A 20,668-nucleotide genomic window follows, 5' to 3' on the forward strand; every position below is an offset into this window, starting at 1 on the left:
TACTGGATCATGTAAGCAGAGCAGATTTATGGGGAAGATGCATTTAACAGGCTGCAGGGTCAGAGCTAGACATTTTGGCGCCCTGTGCCAGAAGAGAACTGGTGTCCCCGTCCCCACTCATATTTAAAACAGGAATAGTGGGTGCCAAATGTGTGCAGCAAAAATATAGGGACATGGATTCATGGGGAAGGGGCATGGTCACAATATAATACCAATTCATATTATGCCGCACAGTAGTCTCCATTATTCAAATTACGCCACACTGTAGTACATTGCTCCAGGTAGAGTCCCTTTTATACATTACACATTAATCCAGGTAGAGACCTCTTTTACACATTACACATGACTCCAGGTAGAGACCTCTTTTACACATTACACATTACTCCAGGTAGAGACCTCTTTTACACATTACACCATGTAGAGACCTCTTTTACACATTACACATTACTCCAGGTAGAGACCTCTTTTACACATTACGCATTACTCCAGGTTGATACCTCTTTTATACATTACGCAAAGTAGAGCTCTCTTTTACACATTACACCATGTAGAGACCTCTTTGGCACATTACACATAACTCTAGGTCGAGACCTCTTTTACACATTATGCATTACTCCAGATAGAGTCCCTTTTACACATTGCTCCAGATAGAGTCCCCTTTACATATTACAGCAGGTAGGGTCCGTGTCACACATCCAGGTAAAGCTCCCTTTACCTATGTGTGTTTGTGTGTCTGTCTGTAATTATTCTTACGTTTTGCTCCGAAGCACCAGCCAGGAGGGGCGGACTGTAATGAAGGATGGGAATCTGCAGCTCTGCCTGGCTACCTGGCTGTGTCACAAGTAGCTGGGTACTACAGCTACAGGACCATGCGGCAGACGGACACACATAGGGCCTAATTCATCATGGGTTGTAGTTGTACAAAAAATTGCACAACTACAACCCTTTACACTGACATGCGTGAAGACGCAGTTTAAGACCTTGCACATGCACGCACCTGCGTGAACACATGCGCACAGATGCTGAAATCGCTCAACAGAGATTTCAGCAACATTGCGATTTATGCTGAATCACCCCCATAGTGTTGAGGCTGCTGCCAGCAGTTCTGCGCTCAAAGTGCATATGCGCTGTGCATCAGGCACTGATGGCACAGCGCTAGTTTGGCACCGTGCAGGGTTTTGCAGGGGAGGGGGGCACAGTGCCTGGGAGAGAACACGGTGGTAGGGTTTACACAATAACTGGATGACACAGTGACTGGTACAGAACACAGAGGGGGTGTGACAGAGTGACAGATGATGAGGGGGTAACAGTGACAGAACATGGGGGGGGGGTTGTGCGACATAGTGACAGAACACGGGTGGGGAGGTGACACAGTGACAGAACACGGGTGAGGGGGTGACACAGTGACAAAACATGGGGGGTGACAGTGACAGAACATGGGGGTGAGACAGTGACAGAACACGGGGGTGATGACATAGTGACAGAACACGTGGGGGGGTGACACAGTGACAGAACACAGGGGGGTGACATAGTGATAGAACATGGGGGGGTCGACACAGTGACAGAACACGGGGGGATGACACGGTGACAGAACACATGGGGGTGACACAGTGACAGATCACGGACGGGGTGACACAGTGACAGAAAACGGGTGGGGGGGGGGATACAGTGACAGAACACGGGGGTGATGACATAGTGATAGAACATGGGGGGATAACACAGTGAAAGAACACGGGGGATGACACGGAGACAGAACACATTTGGGTGACACAGTGACAGAACCCGGGGGGGTGACACAGTGACAGAACACCGGGGGTGACACGGTGACAGAACATGGGTGGGGGGGGGGGTGACACAGTGACAGAACACGGGGGGTGACATAGTGATAGAACATGGGGGGGGTGTTATAGTGATAGAACACGGGGGGGGGGGGTGTTACACAGTGACAAATATGTGTGTGTGTGTGGGGGGGGGAAGACTTCAATGTATCTGAACTATTAATGAGATCCCGTGCCCTCCACCGGGCCTGATCTCACTCACTGACACAGTGTGTTGGGAAGCTAGGGGCACCAAACTCAGGTTATACCCCCCCAACCTAAAAACATTTGGACACCCCTAAACACATACACACCTACACACACACACATTCTCAATGGTGTAACTCAACTGACTGTGAAGTATTTACCTTTCGTTTTACGCAATGAATGCAAGAAACATTTGGAGAATTGTCGCAATGTAGGCAGGCAGCGGCCATCGGGTGAACAGGGCATGTTCTGCCCTGTGCAGCCGCACTGCCCTTCTTACAGCCCTGGTTATCACGGCCTAACTTCGACAGATTGTAAATTTAATTTAATGCAAATAGTGTTTGCATTCCAGCTAAGGGTGATTTCTCAATATCTATTATCACCTAGTTTTATTTTATAACTGTTTGTTCCCAATTGTAAAGCACAATGGAATATGCTGGTGGTGTATAAAAGTGACTGTTAATAAATAAATAAATAAATAAAATGAAATAAAACAAAAAGGTCATTCCAGCAACAAACACAACATGGGTCTGCAAATTTTCTCTAAACATTTGATTTGAGTTTTAAAAAGCAAATGAAACTGTATCCAAATGCAAACACATATGTTGTACAATTGCTGAGTAGCACTGTTTACTTGCATTTGGAAGATCTATGACGTAAAGTAACTCAACTGACTGTGAAGTATTTAACTTGCATTTTATGCAATGAATGCAAGAAACATTTGGAGAATTGTTGCAATGCACTAAGGCAATGTACCCAAAGCAAGCAAGTATGCTGTAATTTACAACAATGGGGTCCACTGTAGCAACATTAAAATGCAATATAGCAGCATTAATACCATTGAGTATGGTAGATAGTTGTACGGAACTGTGACCAGTGCTGTGTGGGTGTGGTCAGTGCTGTGTGGGTGTGGTCAGTGGCATGTGGTATACACCCCCCCAACACTATCAGACCCACTGTCTCACATATTACATATAAATAGAAATTTTGCAGAGTTTTGTGAGAAACCCAAAAATACAATTTTAATACTGTTGCGATGCTGGGCCCATTTTTATGTGGAGACTTGGAGCTGTAGCTCCATCCGCCCCATTGTTAATCTGGCACTGCATCCACCCACAGTATGAGGATACAGAGGGCTATTTATGAAGCGTAGATAAACCAAATCTCTTGCAATGAAACACAGGAGAATGTCTACATAACAAGAGGTTAACCACTGAGAAATCACTGATTTCTCCGGCAACTTACATGGTCTCAGTGAATTTACCACACAGGGAAAATTCTAAGATCTTTGATGCAAGATAATGCCACCTCAGAGGGTTGGAGAAGTTTTAATGGATTCCCACCAGGTCAAATCACCTTGAGCCCACACAGACATTAACCATGCATGCGTATATAACATTCTCCTTTCACTGACAGCGTTAGGTTGCCTGTGACAGAGAGAAAGCACTCCCAGAGGAGCAACATTTTCACCTTGGCTTCCAGAGGATCCCAAAACTGGTAAATTTTGGTATCCAACATTTCATGATTAAAGTTACTGCCAGCAATGCACCCTGTTCTGCTGCACCTATCCCCCCCGCCCCCATACCCTTGAGCGTATTTGTGTGGCCATCATAAACGAGTGCCCCCAGAGGGTAGGTGTGCGGGGACACCATTACAGCACCTCCGAAGTGCTAGCAATATTCTGAGAGAACGTTCCATGCGGCACTACAGCTTCCCCAGCGCCTCGCACAGCACTGTAAGAGATGTCATGACATACAGTATTTCCCACAGTGCAGGAGCCTGGAGACAAAGGAGGGCAGGCAGCTGCCGTCAGGTGAGCAGGGCATGTTCCGCCCTGTGCAGCCGCCACTGCCCTCCTTACAGCCCTGATTACCACAGCCTAACTTCGACAAATTGTACATTTCATTTAATACACATAGTGTTTGCATTCCAGCTTAGGGTGATTTCTCAATTGCTGTTAAAGTATATGAAGTTGAGATAGAAGAACAGATTTACAGAATAAGTTTAGTCACCATAAATACAATAGCATCCACACGCATTGCCTCTCTTCTGCACACATTACCTGCTCCCATTCACAGCGGAATGTCCTTCCATGTACCATAAGACTTTACTCTCCAAATTGTCAAGATTGACACTGACCTCTTCAGGCTTATCAAATTCCAGAACCACCTACATAACCTCCATAAAAAATCCTACCCATTATATCCCCTCTATACATGACATGACATACTTTGTGTTACTTCTCACTTTCACATCCCACTGACTCTAGGCCAGCATTGCTGTGTGACTGGATTATACAGCCAACCAAGAATCTGGCTGGACCAACATGCAATATCTAGCACTTATCCTTGTGTATCAATGGCTATATCCCTATAGATTATAAATTTAAGAGCAGGTTCCTCTTACCTCTTTGTCTGTCTATTATCTCCTAGTTTTATTTTATAACTGTTTGTTCCCAATTGTAAAGCACAATGGAATATGCTGGTGGTATATAAAAGTGACTGTTAATAAATACATAAATAAATAAATAAATACATAAATGTAGCAACTACTGTCCACCTTATATTTTTAATACCCACAAATGGCCAATTTTGTGAAAGAGCAGCAGTTGTAAACAGAGGAGTATTATTAGATATGCGTTTAACTGTCTTTAATATTCTAAACTGAAGCTGCTGTGTGTGATGATTTTATGATTATAGATAAACAAAAATACGATTAGTAAGTCATATTGGGAATTTAATAATGTGGATCCAAAATCAAAATTGTAGGCAGTCATGCCTATAGCCTAGGGCTATGTAAGCATACCATATATTTTAATATTATTATTATTAGCAGTTTCTTATATTGCGCAGTATATTCCGTTGCACTTTACAATTAGAACAACAGTTATAGAACAAAACTGGGTAAAAATAGACAGACATAGAGGTAGGAAGGCCCTGCTCTCAAGCTTACAATCTATAGGTAAATAGGCATTGATACACAAGGAATAGGTGCTACCTATTGCATAATGGTCCACCAGATTGCTAGGTTCTTAATGGGTTGTATGATATGTCACCCAGCAATGTTGGAAGACAAAATATGTGAGGTTATGTGGACTGTACAGAGAGGATAGGGAAGCATTTAAGGTTATGTGGGTGGGTCTGGAATTTGGTAGGCTTGTCTGTAGAGATGAGATTTCAGAGAAAGTTTAAAGGTTTGCAGACTAGAGGTGAGTCTTATTGTGCGTGGGAGGGCATTCCACAGAGTGGGTGAAGCCCGGATAAAGTCCTGTAATTTTGAGTGGGAATAGGTAATACATGTGGATGAGAGACGTAGATCGTGTGCAGAGCGGAGTGGTCTGGTAGGGAGATATTTTGAGATGAGAGGAGAGATGTATGATGGTGCAGTTTGGTTAATAGCCTTGTATGTAAGTAAAAGTATCTTATATTTAACATGGTAGAATACCCGTAACCAATGGAGGAACTGACAGAGCGGATCAGCAGAAGAAGAACATCTAGCGAGGAAGATTAGCCTCGCAGCTGCTTTTAAAATGGATTGTAGTGGTGAGAGCCTATGTTTGGGAAGGGGTGTTCTTCAGGTTGCCGACTGTCGGGATCCCGGCGCACAGTATACCGGCGCCGGAATCCCAACAGCCAGCATACCGACAGTTTTTCTCCCTCGTGGGGATCCACAACCCCCCTGAAGGGAGAATAAATAGCGTGGCACGCTTAGCGCGCCACCGTGCCTGCAGCATGGCAAGCGCAGCGAGCCCGCAAGGGGATAATTTGCGCTTGCCACGCTGTCGGTATGCCGGCGGTCGGGCTTCCGGCGCCGGTATGCTGGACGCCGGGAGCCCGGCCGCCGGCATACCATACTACACCCTTGGGAAGACCAGTGAGGAGACTATGAGGTATATTCAATTGGTGTCGAAAGCTGCCATCTGTCGAAAAGACGTCAGTTTTCGACTTTTTAAGGTCGAATCGTGATTCGACCTATTCAATCCCAGCTGTTTTTATTCGACAAGTCTGGGAATTCGACTTGTCGAATAGTACGTGAATCAGCGGTGTAGCTGCCGATTCACGTACTTTTGAGGGAAACGGGGCCAAATTCGACAGGATTTGGCCCCATTTCCGACCATCTCAGTCCGACATGAGATTAGGGACCTTAGTGGAGGAGAGAGGGGGGAGAGTCGCGGGGAGACGGGGGAGCTGCGGGCAGCCAGACCACCCGGCGGCCAGTGCTGGAGACGGGGAGAGCAGCGCCGGAGATGGGAGAGCCGTGGGCAGCCAGACCCCCGGCGGGCAGTGCTTGAGACAGGCAGCACCGGAGTCGGGGAGCCGCGAGCAGCCAGACCCCCGACGGGCAGGGCAGGAGACGGGCAGCGCCGGAGATGGGGTGAGCAGCACTGGAGGATGTCACAGCCGCCGCTCACAGCAGCGTCCACCCGGCCCCAGCAAGCGAGACCTCGCTTGCTGGAGCCGGGTAGACGCTGCCATGAGCGGCGGCTGTGATGCGTGGATGACTGTGAGGCAGAGAGACAGGGTGGGGGGAGGAGACGGGGGAGAGCCACCGGCAGACTGGGGAGAGCAGCGCTACAGCAGCGACTATATAGCCGCTGCTGTAGCGCTGCTCTCCCCAGTCTGCCCGCGGCTCTTCCCCCGTCTAGCTCCTGCATCTCAATTCGACTTTTTAAAAAGTCGAATTGAGATGACATTGAATAGCCCAGGTCGGATCCATTCCGACAAATGAATGTCGGAATGGATCCGACTTCAATTGAATATACCCCTATAAATGCCCTACTAGATTATAAAAAAAAATTATATACACATTTTAATTTGGTTTCTGATGAGTTTTAGGGCTGCAAAAAAATTAAAAAGATGTCTAAAACACTAAACTCTATTTGTTTCTTTTCCTGTACATATTCTTAAATTGTGAAAATAGTCTTGTTCTATAACTTAGAATCTACAGTATATGGTCACAGTCTATCATTAAAATCTTGCAGAGACACAGAATGACATATACTGTAGCTGCCTCAGTGGTCCAGAGACAGTGTCGGACTGTGGGTCCACCGGGGGAACTGCAGTGGCAGGGGCCCATGCTTAGGTGTATGGCCAGCTCCTATAGATGCTTGGCTAACCATCAGAGAGTGCATAGTCTGGGTTCCTTGATAAATGTATTTAGTAAATACTGCTGGTCCATCCATAAAATGTACCAGATTCATAAAAGCAATGCACTGTAGAAAATACAGTATAGTCCTGTTCAGTGTAATGCAGCATATGTATAATATATAATTAGTGCACACTCTAGAACCTGATCCCTAGGGAGAGAGTGGTGCCTCGGGCTGTGGGGCCCACCATGGTATCCCCTGTGGGCCAGTCCGGCCCTGCCCAGGGAGAACAAGCCGCTCGTCTGGAAGGATATGCAAAGGAGAGTCTGGACTAGACTTATGCTTTCAATTTCATTTATTAAAAAAGAATAATAATAATAATAATAATAATGTAATAAATTTAATATATATATGTGTGTGTGTGTGTGTGTGTGTGTGTGTGTGTGTGTGTGTGTGTGTGTGTGTGTAAAAAAAGATTTTAAAAATGGTTTAAAGATATTGATCAAAGAAAAACTGTTTTGTTGAAAGACTAAAAGATTGGTGACATTCATTTTCTAGTTGAGTTCAAGTGACAAATGCAGGGGGAGTGGCTACGCAATTCGACTGTATTATGCAGCAAGGCCAAGATGATGTATACTACTGTGAATGAACTGAGTTGGGTCTGGGGTGATTACTTGCTTTCTCGGGTGTCTGGGAAAAGGAAGTGACATTCTGAAGTCTTCCGGAATAGTCAAGTATGATTATATCGCAGAGAAAATCTAAGTTACCGTAGGAGCATAAAGAATAGGCCTCTGATGATTCTGTCCAGGCGCAGTGTTTACATAGTGACAGCAATTGTTATTACTTTACTTTCCAGCTGCTGATGTTTCTTTGTCTTCCCACAAAAGCCCCACTGCCAGTTTTACTTATGTGTGATAGAGCTCAGAATATAAAAGCCTGGGGATTTGGCCTGCAAGACCAGAGTCCAAAGGGCAGACACAAGGTTGGTATATGCAATATCCTAAGTGCGCTTATAGCCTCCACGGAGGAATAAACACGTCATCATGGAGCAAATGAATAGAAATGCTATCATTGAGAATGACAGGGAGATAGTTAAGGAAAGTAGAATTTGGAAAATAACAATATAAAGTACTGTCCAAAAATATGCTCTCTGTAATCTGTGAATGAACAAATCATACTCTGACTCTAAAGTGCTGTGTAACATGTTGGCTATAAATATATAAAGGATAAAAAAGAGTTTACAGGGTACCAAAAAGCAGCACATCACCCCATTCAGTCACACAATGATAAGCAATATCTTTGTCAGTGCTTCACATTTTTTTGTCTGCCTTCCAAATTCAAATTACATTTCCACATGATTACAGTATATTTCAAAATTATACCCTTTGCCTCAAGGCCTCCAGTCAAAATAAAATATCCCCCATCAAATTATCTGTCTCAGAAACTACATGATAAATGATGTCTCTCTTTGTTCTCTTTCAGTGGTCACTTGAAGTGTTATTATCTTCCGTACCCCAGGGATACAATGTATTACAGATACCATACGGAGTGCAAAGTTAGACCAGTCTATTATTATTACAAAATCAAGAAAGATTTTTTTATTTTTCTGCCAATAACTTTGAGTCTAACAAAGAACTGGTAATTTGTTTAAAAGAATTATAACAGAACTATCCATGTGACAGCACACCAATATATAAATATGCTGCTTTGATGAAATGCATTTGAATACAGTGCCAGACTGACCATTTGACACCTCTGACACATATCAGAAGGGTCAATGGCCTGATGACCTGGGCCAGCCACACAGAGAGTGAGGCTGAGCTACCAGCACAGCTTACTGGCTCTCCGTTCGCCCGCCCGCCCACCCACCTGTCCGGCAATAGTCGGCATACTGATAGGTAGAGGCGTGCGCCTAGGCCTGGCCTCACTGACTCATGTCACACACCCTCAGCTGTGCCACGCCCCTTGTTGTGTGTAGGCTGCTTCACACCCCGAGTCTGTCCCAAGTTGTACACAAGTTTTATTTAAAACATACATCTTCGCCCGCAGGATGGGGAGTGCAGCGACCCCGCAAGGAGCTCATTTGCGCTCGCCCAGCTGTCGGTATGCCGGCAGTTGGGATTCCGGCGCCGGTATGCTGGCCGCCGGGAGCCCGGCCGCCGGTATACCCTACTACACCCATAAATTTTAAGTTCCAACTCTACAAACATATGTGTACATTATGCAAGCATCTCAGAGCATATAAATCCAACAATAAATTAGAATGGTACATTATAAGCCCCTTTTTTACATTATAATAATCAGCATAAGTCATACTAATATAAACTGTGGTAAACAGTATTTGTACAAATGTTATCACTAATAAAAGCAGTGTTGATTGGGAAAAACTTGTCTCTTAGGAGGAAAAAGGCACTCCGTACAATAATTACTGATAATAGACATTAAAAATAAGACCTGTGTAAAAGCATCGAGTCTGCAGCCTCTGTTTGATAATATAATATCCTGAGAATTTACAATATGGTGTACATTATCTTAAGAGGAACAACTGCAAAAGCTGTCTCTCTAATATGCTGTAGGAAGTGTTAGAATGAACGTTATCTCTTGTGTTATCAGCAACATAGCATCCTGAAAGAGATGAAAGAATGCCTATAAAGCTCATAAAGTTGTGCCCAATTATAGCTTGACCAATATGGCCACCATTAAGACTTATCACTCCTGTGTCTCACTAGCCCTATCCCTCAATGTTCTCTTCAGGCTCAAGCCCCTCCTTTTTGTCTCCATCCTCTTGCCCCGCATGTGCCTCCAGCCTCATACCACTGATGAGTCTTCATAACCCCCCCAGGTATTAATCCAGCCGCATACTACCCCTGTTTCACCCCAGCCTCATGCCAATCTGTGCCTCCAGCTTCAGACCACCGCCTGTGTCTCTCCAGCCTTATGTTGCCTCCAGTGTTTCTTTCTGTAACCCCCCCATCTCTCTCATCTGTGTACCCCACCACCACCCATCTCACTCTCTCTGACTTCTGTCTCTGTGGGTGGGGCCATCTGTCTCTGTGGGTGGGGCTATGCGAGGTGTTGCAGCTGGGGGAGTATTGAGATGATGCAGGGGGAGCTCCAGTTCCACTTGCTGACAGGTGTTTTCCTACCCCACATTCCAACCTCTGTGCCTCTCATCAGATGCGTAGCTATACCAATGGGGGCCCCATGGCACAATTTCCATAGAGCTCCCCTGGCTGACTGCTAAGACTGCCCTTTTCCCCCCTACTCATAAACACCAAATTTTCCCTCCACCCCATTGAGCTGTGCTGGAGGGAGCCATCTGCTCCAGGCACTGACTATGTCTGTGTAGCCTATAGCATGCAGCCAGTGAGAGCTGTTAGGAGAGGTAGTTGGTGGTGCCTCCCCACAGCTCTCTAATGCGCATCTGTTAGACAGATGCCTTGCTGCATTATAAAATAGATTACAGGCAAAAATAAGTTCTACATCTTTCAGTGTTAATAAAGTGAAACTTTGATGTGTATACTACTCCATATAGTGAGCATTTTAAGAGTAATACTACTGTCAATAGGCAATATGAATCATAAAGTCCACTCATTCACTGAATAATATATTTTTAAATCAGGAACCACTAGATAGCAAGAGAACAAGACATATAATTGAGAAATTTGCCAAATATCATTTTAATGAGTGCAGCTATTTAGTTATAAAGGTTGTAAAAATAAAAAAAGCTAGATGTTGTAAAACGTCTATTTCCACCTTGCTCTGCCAGTCTGTGACATACTGCCTGAAGGCTTCCCACACGGTCTAATCCAGCTGTTTCACCCTACCACTCTGTCAGAATGGTCAATGCACATGACTGGAATACCACTGGCAAGGATGGGTAATGACCACAGAGTATGCAGTACGGTTGGTGTAATGGTTAACATCACTGCCTCATAGCACTGAGGTAATGGGTTTGGCTCCCACCACAGTCCTAACAGTGTGGAGTTTGTACATTCTCCCCGTGCTTGTGTGGATTTTCTATGGGTACAGTACTCTGGTTTACTCCCACAATCCAAATATACCGATAGGTTAAGTGGCTCCCCAAAAAAATAAAAATAAAAATTAACCCTAGTGTGTGCATGTAAGTGTTTTTAGGGCAGACTAGATGGGCCAAGTGGTTCTTATCTGCCTTCAAAAGTCTATGGTTCTATGTATATGTACATACATGTACTGATAGGATCAATATCAGATCATGTTTGCAAGTTATTTGGACCCATATATGCGGCAGGCGGTGGCCACTTATGTATAACTACCTAATTAGACAGAAAAGCTTAATGCACATCGGTATATTAAGTCTTGATCAGTAACTGGAAAGTTAGCACAACATAGATTACATGATGACAAAGACACATCAGTATATAAAAGTCCTTTGTACAACATTCAGATATTAAAATTAAGGAAGATGTTTTCCCCTTACATGTTATTAGAAAAATGATCCTATGTAATAATAAGTAAGGTCAATTCCAGTTTTATCTGTATAGTTTACTATTAAAGTAATGCGCTATATACGCAAAATGACTAGTAGTACTATATATAAAGAGAATAATCCGTAATACAATACCATTGTCATTAAATAACTAAAACTTTCTCTTACTGTGATCACTGATAAACTAAACAATGGAACGCAGACAAAATAATTAATAAAGAAAAAGTAAACATAGCTTGCTGAACTGAAATGATCTGCTTATATAATAATAATAATAATAATAATAATAATAATACATATAGATATTGATCAAGCTATGACAGATGTAAAAACATACGGCTAACTAAAGATCTGTCCTAACCATAGGTACTGGGACTATTCAGTTGTGGAGGAGTCAGGCACACAAGTCTGGTTCTTCCCTGGCTGAATGGCTATGAATGTAACCATGCACCGTCACATATCATCCTCATCTAGCTCTCTGCTTTAATAGACAATACAGCGGAGCCTGCTGCCCAGAAAGATGAGTTCATTTCCTTCCTCCTAAAAATAAATACATTGCAAATAATTCAGTTTTACCAGCACAAGAGAGAAAAGTAAAGTATCTTACCAGTTTTCTGTCAGAGTATTTAAATAAATAAGACAAAGCTGATAGTTTTCTTCAAGTGAAATTCGCAGAGAGTCAGCTTTCTCTTCCGTTGTCATCTAGTTCATCTCCAGAAGCTCCTCTCCACTTCAACCAACAAAGACGCTGTCCCTAATCCCTTGCTAGGAAACCAGAGTACACACTGGCACACCAAATGACTGCAGCAGACAAACAAGTCTCTGGGGCCTGTCCCAGTATCTCCTCAATTTATTCATCCATTAGGAAATGTAAATCCTATAACTACAAAGAGGACCCATATGCACAGAATGTACATTTAAGATTGTAACTATATATATATATATATATATTTATTTATTTCTATGTATGTATACATATTTACATGTAAATATATACCTTTATAAAGAAGGTGATAAAGTTTCTGCTTGCTGTATGGCACGATGACCCAGGGGGTCATTCCGACCCGTTCGCATGTAGCGGTTCTTCGCTGCGGTGCAAACGGGTCAGAACTGCGGCTGTGCAGTGCTCACATTGCGCATGCGCGTCGTTGCCCAGTGGGGCAATGACGCCAAGACCGATGAAAGCAATCGCAGGCGTGATCGCAAGACGATTGACAGCGGGAAGGAGGATCGGGGTGTCTACTCACCGTTTCGTGGCAAGTCGAATGCAGGCGTGTCCATGCGTTTGGAGGGCGGACGTCTGACGTCACAGCCGGGACCTTCATCGCTGGATCCGTTGCACTGGTAAGTAGCTACAGGGCTAGTCTTGTTTTGCTTGAAACTTTTTTTAGCATAGCAGAGCTGCACATGCGATCGCAGCCCTGCTATGCTAAAATACACTCCCCCATAGGTGGCGTCAGGTTGATCGCATGAGCAGCAAAAAGTTGCTACGTGCGATCAACATGGAATGACCCCCCCCCAGTCATTACAGAAAGTAAAATTTTGATTAGAAATTACATTTTATAAGAATTAAACAGTTTGTAATCAACAAAGCATAATAATGATAAATACAGGAATAAACGGATGCCAGTACCCCTTGCTCCAGGTCAATATTCAGTGTAGTGGCTGACAAGACACATCCCTAAGACACCACTGATAATGGGCAGCATAGAAATGCAGTTTTCTGCTTACTTTCTTTTGTTTACTTTACTATCATAGTCATACAAGCTGGCTGAAACATCTCTCTGATTGAGCAATTACATGTGACAATATGCTAACCTCTATGCATCTCTGTAAGCAGGCTGCCCCTCTGTATGCTGGGTTCCATAGCCATATCATTATCAGTGTGCACATATACTGTATAGTAGCAGCACAATGCCTGGTACAAAATATCCATCTGGTAACAGGCGCAACACTGCAGAGGCTTCTGTTCAGTGACACCCCCTCACTGAACACTGCAAATGTCCCGTTACAGCCCAGTGACACCACTTCAGTTGTAAACAGAGATGCAACTGAAATGCGTATGGCTCTGCCATGCCAGTATTTGAATATGCTGAGATCGGAGTATATGCAGTGTGAAAACAGGCAAGATACGCTTACAGTCTAATCGTGGCAAACTTGTTTGCCGCTATTAATGTGCCCGGGCACTGTGCATGCACCCGCAATCCATAGGATGGCATGGGTGCAGGTGCTCCCATGAATGGGTCACAGCTGTGCATGAATAGTCACAATCACGGCACATTTGCACACATGACCCATTAACGGGTAAGATGAACAATGGGGTGAATGTTTTATACCTGCACGTATTATGCGGGTACAACACTTCCTGGTTCACCTCTTTACAGAGGCGATGCAGGAAGCAGCAGTGCTGAGATGTATTAACAGCTCAGATGCCAAATTGGTGGAGTGAAAACTCCCCTCTCCTGCGATCGCTGCTAGGGCACATGGCGCATCAGACTAGTGCTGACAGTCTGTGTCTCTTATCCGGCCAGCACCAGTACGCATGCTACTCTCGCAAGATCTGACATGCAGCCTGGAGCTAGGGACATCGCTGTCCCTGCTGTGGTGAATAGGCAATGACACCTGCAGCTGTCAAAATCAATGGCTGCAGGTGTCGGAAATGGTGTTCCTGTCATATTCCTCCAATCTCCCCGTTCTTCCCATCTCCCTCATCTTCCTTCCATCTCCCCTATCTCCCTCCAGTATTCTTCCCATCTCCTTCAATCCTCTCCCCCTGTTCCCCCCCCCCATGTTCCTCCTGTCTTCGCCTGTTCCCTCCCCATGTGCCTCCCTTCTCCTTCTGTTCTTTCCCATTCCTCCCTTCTTTCCATGTCTTTTTTTATGTGACAGTCACCAGCCGCTATTATGTAGGAGCCTCTGATGGGCTTAGTGAGGGACTTGATGAATTGGGGTGGGTAGGTTGACATGCAAAGGAATATGTTAGAATATATTTATTTTATTCATTTATTAACAGTTTCTTATATAGCGCAGCATATTCCGTTGCGCTTTACAATTAAAACAACGGTAATAGAACACAACTGGGTAAAAAAAAACAGACAGACATAGAGGTAGGAAGGCCCTGCTCGCAAGCTTACAATCTATAGATATACAGATGCACACCTGCACACCTCACCGTAACAGCATTGTAGCTTGCTGCAAATTATATAGAATATAAGATGTTGAGGTTTTTTTGTGTGGAGTAGGTGGGGGTGCAGGGGGGCGCAAAATATATTGTTCCACATGGTCCCACCACTCGCTAGTTCCACAACTGGTGGTGTGTGTGCATGTGGATGTGCATGCATACGCTTGCATGGGTGTGGTAGAGATTGCATACTGAGTATACTGCAAGCTCTATTGGGGCTCTGCCCAGGTGCGTTTCAACAGAGGAGGGGGCCCGTGTGCTCCTCCGGGAGGGCCCCCTCCTCTGTATGGTGCTGTAGACACCAGCATTGTGCCGGAGTCTACTGCGTATGCGCAAGTCTTTGGAAACATGGTGCTCGCCATGATCCGTAGACCAATTTGGCTACCGGGCATGTGCGGTGGCCATTTTGGGTGCGATTTCTGCCGCGATCGCAGCGCCCGACGCTGGACTTCGGCAAGGTAAGTATTAAAATGGGTGCAGTGTGTGCGGTGTGGGCCCCCTCTAACAGGGAATGATTAAACTTTCTTTGTATAGTGCTGTGTAATATGGTGTGATATATATATATATATATATATATATATATATATATATATATGTATTAATGTAGCAGTGGCCAACCTGTGGCTCTTGAGCCGCATGCGGCTCTTTCTTTATTCAAATGTGGCTCCTGACACTCAGTCACCTGACCACAACAGATCCTGGAAACTGGTGCACTCCAACCAGACACACAGCAGCACTACAGCGACTGAAAACTGAGGGAGCCAGATACTGGGCTGTAGTGACATATGAGGGTGAGCTGGCTGGAGTGACACAGAAGGATCCTGGCAGGAGTGACATAATGGGGGAGCTGACTGGAGTGATACAGGAGGGTGCTGGCAGGAGTGACACAGGAGGGTGCTGGTAGGAGAAACATAATAGGGGAGCTGACTGGAATGATACAGGAGGATGCTGGCTGGAGTGACACAGGAGGATGCTGGCAGGAGAGACATAATGGGGGAGCTGACTGGAGTGATACAGGAGGGTGCTGGCTGGAGTGACACAGGAGGATGCTGGCAGGAGAGACATAATGGGGGAGCTGACTGGAGTGATACAGGAGGGTGCTGGCTGGAGTGACACAGGAGGGTGCTGGTAGGAGAAACATAATAGGGGAGCTGGCTGGAGTGACACAGGAGGGTGCTGGTAGGAGAAACATAATAGGGGAGCTGACTGGAGTGATACAGGAGGGTGCTGGCTGGAGTGACACAGGAGGGTACTGGCAGGAGAGACATAATGGGGGAGCTGCCTGGAGTGATACAGGAGGGTGCTGGCTGGAGTGACACAGGAGGGTGCTGGCAGGAGAGACATAATGGGGGAGCTGCCTGGAGTGATACAGGAGGGTGCTGGCTGGAGTGACACAGGAGGGTGCTGGCAGGAGAGACATAATGGGGGAGCTGCCTGGAGTGATACAGGAGGGTGCTGGCTGGAGTGACACAGGAGGGTGCTGGCAGGAGAGACATAATGGGGGAGCTGACTGGAGTGATACAGGAGGGTGCTGGCTGGAGTGACACAGGAGGGTGCTGGCAGGAGAGACACAATGGGGAGCTGACTGGAGTGATACAGGAGGGTGCTGGCTGGAGTGACACAGGAGGGTGCTGGCAGGAGAGACACAATGGGGAGCTGGCTGGAGTGACAAAGGAGAATCCTGGCAGGAGAGACACAATGGGGAGCTGACTGGAGTGATACAGGAGGATGCTGGCTGGAGTGACACAGGAGGATGCTGGCAGGAGAGACATAATGGGGGAGCTGACTGGAGTGATACAGGAGGGTGCTGGCTGGAGTGACACAGGAGGGTGCTGGCAGGAGAGACATAATGGGGGAGCTGACTGGAGTGATACAGGAGGATGCTGGCTGGAGTGACACAGGAGGATGCTGGCAGGAGAGACATAATGGGGGAGCTGACTGGAGTGATACAGGAGGATGCTGGCTGGAGTGACACAGGAGGGTGCTGGTAGGAGAAACATAATAGGGGAGCTGACTGGAGTGATACAGGAGGATGCTGGCTGGAGTGACACAGGAGGGTGCTGGCAGGAGAGACATAATGGGGGAGCTGCCTGGAGTGATACAGGAGGGTGCTGGCTGGAGTGACACAGGAGGGTGCTGGCAGGAGAGACATAATGGGGGAGCTGACTGGAGTGATACAGGAGGGTGCTGGCTGGAGTGACACAGGAGGGTGCTGGCAGGAGAGACATAATGGGGGAGCTGACTGGAGTGATACAGGAGGGTGCTGGCTGGAGTGACACAAGAGGGTGCTGGCAGGAGAGACACAATGGGGAGCTGGCTGGAGTGACAAAGGAGAATCCTGGCAGGAGAGACACAATGGGGAGCTGACTGGAGTGATACAGGAGGATGCTGGCTGGAGTGACACAGGAGGATGCTGGCAGGAGAGACATAATGGGGGAGCTGACTGGAGTGATACAGGAGGATGCTGGCTGGAGTGACACAGGAGGATGCTGGCAGGAGAGACATAATGGGGGAGCTGCCTGGAGTGATACAGGAGGGTGCTGGCTGGAGTGACACAGGAGGGTGCTGGTAGGAGAAACATAATAGGGGAGCTGACTGGAGTGATACAGGAGGATGCTGGCTGGAGTGACACAGGAGGATGCTGGCAGGAGAGACATAATGGGGGAGCTGACTGGAGTGATACAGGAGGGTGCTGGCTGGAGTGACACAGGAGGGTGCTGGCAGGAGAGACACAATGGGGAGCTGGCTGGAGTGACAAAGGAGAATCCTGGCAGGAGAGACACAATGGGGAGCTGGCTGGAGTGACACAGAAGGATCCTGGCAGGAGAAACATAATGGGGGAGCTGACTGGAGTGATACAGGAGGGTGCTGGCTGGAGTGACACAGGAGGGTGCTGGCAGGAGAGACATAATGGGGGAGCTGCCTGGAGTGATACAGGAGGGTGCTGGCTGGAGTGACACAGGAGGGTGCTGGCAGGAGAGACATAATGGGGGAGCTGACTGGAGTGATACAGGAGGGTGCTGGCTGGAGTGACACAGGAGGGTGTTGGCAGGAGAGACACAATGGGGAGCTGACTGGAGTGATACAGGAGGGTGCTGGCTGGAGTGACACAGGAGGGTGCTGGCAGGAGAGACACAATGGGGAGCTGGCTGGAGTGACAAAGGAGAATCCTGGCAGGAGAGACACAATGGGGAGCTGACTGGAGTGATACAGGAGGATGCTGGCTGGAGTGACACAGGAGGGTGCTGGCAGGAGAGACATAATGGGGGAGCTGACTGGAGTGATACAGGAGGGTGCTGGCTGGAGTGACACAGGAGGATGCTGGCAGGAGAGACATAATGGGGGAGCTGCCTGGAGTGATACAGGAGGGTGCTGGCTGGAGTGACACAGGAGGGTGCTGGTAGGAGAAACATAATAGGGGAGCTGACTGGAGTGATACAGGAGGATGCTGGCTGGAGTGACACAGGAGGATGCTGGCAGGAGAGACATAATGGGGGAGCTGACTGGAGTGATACAGGAGGGTGCTGGCTGGAGTGACACAGGAGGGTGCTGGCAGGAGAGACACAATGGGGAGCTGGCTGGAGTGACAAAGGAGAATCCTGGCAGGAGAGACACAACGGGGAGCTGGCTGGAGTGACAAAGGAGAATCCTGGCAGGAGAGACACAATGGGGAGCTGGCTGGAGTGACACAGAAGGATCCTGGCAGGAGAAACATAATGGGGGAGCTGACTGGAGTGATACAGGAGGGTGCTGGCTGGAGTGACACAGGAGGGTGCTGGCAGGAGAGACATAATGGGGGAGCTGACTGGAGTGATACAGGAGGATGCTGGCTGGAGTGACACAGGAGGATGCTGGCAGGAGAGACATAATGGGGGAGCTGACTGGAGTGATACAGGAGGGTGCTGGCTGGAGTGACACAGGAGGGTGCTGGCAGGAGAGACATAATGGGGGAGCTGACTGGAGTGATACAGGAGGGTGCTGGCTGGAGTGACACAGGAGGGTGCTGGCAGGAGAGACATAATGGGGGAGCTGACTGGAGTGATACAGGAGGGTGCTGGCTGGAGTGACACAGGAGGGTGCTGGCAGGAGAGACATAATGGGGGAGCTGACTGGAGTGATACAGGAGGGTGCTGGCTGGAGTGACACAGGAGGGTGCTGGCAGGAGTGACACAATGGGGAGCTGGCTGGAGTGACAAAGGAGAATCCTGGCAGGAGAGACACAATGGGGAGCTGACTGGAGTGACACAGGAGGGTGCTGGCTGGAGTGACACATTGACACATGGGGGAGCTGGCTGGAGTGACACAGGAGGGTGCTGGCTGGTGATACATGAAGGAGCTGAAGTGTATAATGTGAATATGGCTTTTTCAATGTTTTATGTGGATCTGCATTTTTACATTATTTTATGTGGAAGTGTCTTTTTCAGTGTATTTTATGTTGATTCTGGCTTTAAAATGTATTTTATGTGGATCTGGCATTTTCATTGTATTTTATACCAGGGGTGTGGCCTAGCAGGCACAAGGTCACACCCCATTTTTGCACACGCGCCTTCGGCTTGATGTCGGCTCTTTGACGTACCTAACAAGATTTTTTGGCTCTTTCTCTCCAACTGGTTGGCCACCCCTGATGTAGGCTAATAAATAATTAAAGGAATTGGCTTGCAGGTTCCTAGAAACTGATAACCTTGTTTCAGCTGAAGTGACTATCGTTTTCAGTAAGGTCAAGTTTCAATACTTGCATGTGTGTAACACACTGGCAGCTGGTGTGTCGCCAGCCATTAGAAAAAGTAAAGAACGTTTATACTTGCCAGGAATGAAGCATTAAATTACTGTAACTGTGTACAAAAGTAGAGCAAACAGAGTGGAATGGGGCTTTCAAGTTTTGGAATTCACTTTAAGTGCTCCACTAATGATTCATGTTTGTATGTACGTATGTATGTATGTATATACCGTATGTATGTTATTTAGTTATTTTGTGCCAATGTATTACACACCACTTGTATGAGACACATTGGACATGATAACAGTACTTCCTGTAAACAGAGGTTTAGAGACTTTAAAAAATAAAAATGTAGCTTATATTTCCATTTCTGCGTGTATCTTACATATATCAGAGGGTAAAGGTAGCTTATTTGCTTGCCCAGGCATTACTCTGAGCGACATGCTAGTGCTAATGCTGCTGCATCTTGCTCTTGTAGCTGACACGTGCAACTTAGAGCAGCTACAAGTAATTCTGTTACATCTCAGTCACTTCACACCAACGGCAGAATGGGCGTTACTGGGTGGCAACTAGGTGGCAACAGGGCATTCACATATAGAAGTGTCACATGGGTATGTGACAGGCATTTAGGGGCTGACTCAGAGATGGATGCCGCTGCGCGTCTGTACGCAGCGGCCACGTCCATCTGTCTGTGCACGTGCACTGGCCGCAGTGCACGGGCGCAACCCCTCTCCAAGATGACTGACAACAACTATTAACAATATTGTTCAGACTATATGATATTACAAGTGTGCCCCAGATAGACTGTACAGTCTTTTTGCCCTTGTGCAAAACCCCCCCTTAAAACAACTATTAACAATCATCTTGCAATATATAAAATAATAGGAACTATTGTGACAATACTATCCTGTGATCTGGAATCATTTTACACCCTCTGCTGTATCGTTATTCCAGCTATCCACCACCAAATGGTAAGAAAGGAGATTTACTGTACACTGTCACTCACAGTATTTCCTTTCACAGAAACTGAATAGAACTGTGGTCCTTGGCACACAAATAGTTATGATGGCAAACACAACATATGTAACATAACAAGAAAATTCTGCATTTGTCAGACTTAAAAAATCTGTCACAAAAGTGTATGCAAGTGTTTATGTATTTGGCTGCAAAACTGAACTTGTCTCACTCCTCC

At 46.6% G+C, this 20,668-nt stretch overlaps 1 protein-coding gene across 7 annotated transcripts in view; it reads right to left on the minus strand.

The window, feature by feature from the left end:
• The window catches only part of MID1 (midline 1), a 717,600-nt gene that overhangs the window by 471,869 nt on the left and 225,063 nt on the right, over positions 1-20,668 (minus strand). Inside the window, exon 1 of one of the 7 annotated variants that reach the window (XM_063955559.1) lies at positions 12,186-12,244. The exons of the other annotated variants lie outside the window; for them this stretch is intronic. The gene's annotated coding sequence lies outside the window, so the exon portion shown is untranslated. Of the gene's footprint in view, positions 1-12,185; positions 12,245-20,668 lie in introns of those variants that run through there. 7 annotated transcript variants of the gene reach the window in all.

Source organism: Pseudophryne corroboree, chromosome 2, assembly GCF_028390025.1.
Source record: "Pseudophryne corroboree isolate aPseCor3 chromosome 2, aPseCor3.hap2, whole genome shotgun sequence".
Lineage (NCBI taxonomy): Eukaryota > Metazoa > Chordata > Amphibia > Anura > Myobatrachidae > Pseudophryne > Pseudophryne corroboree.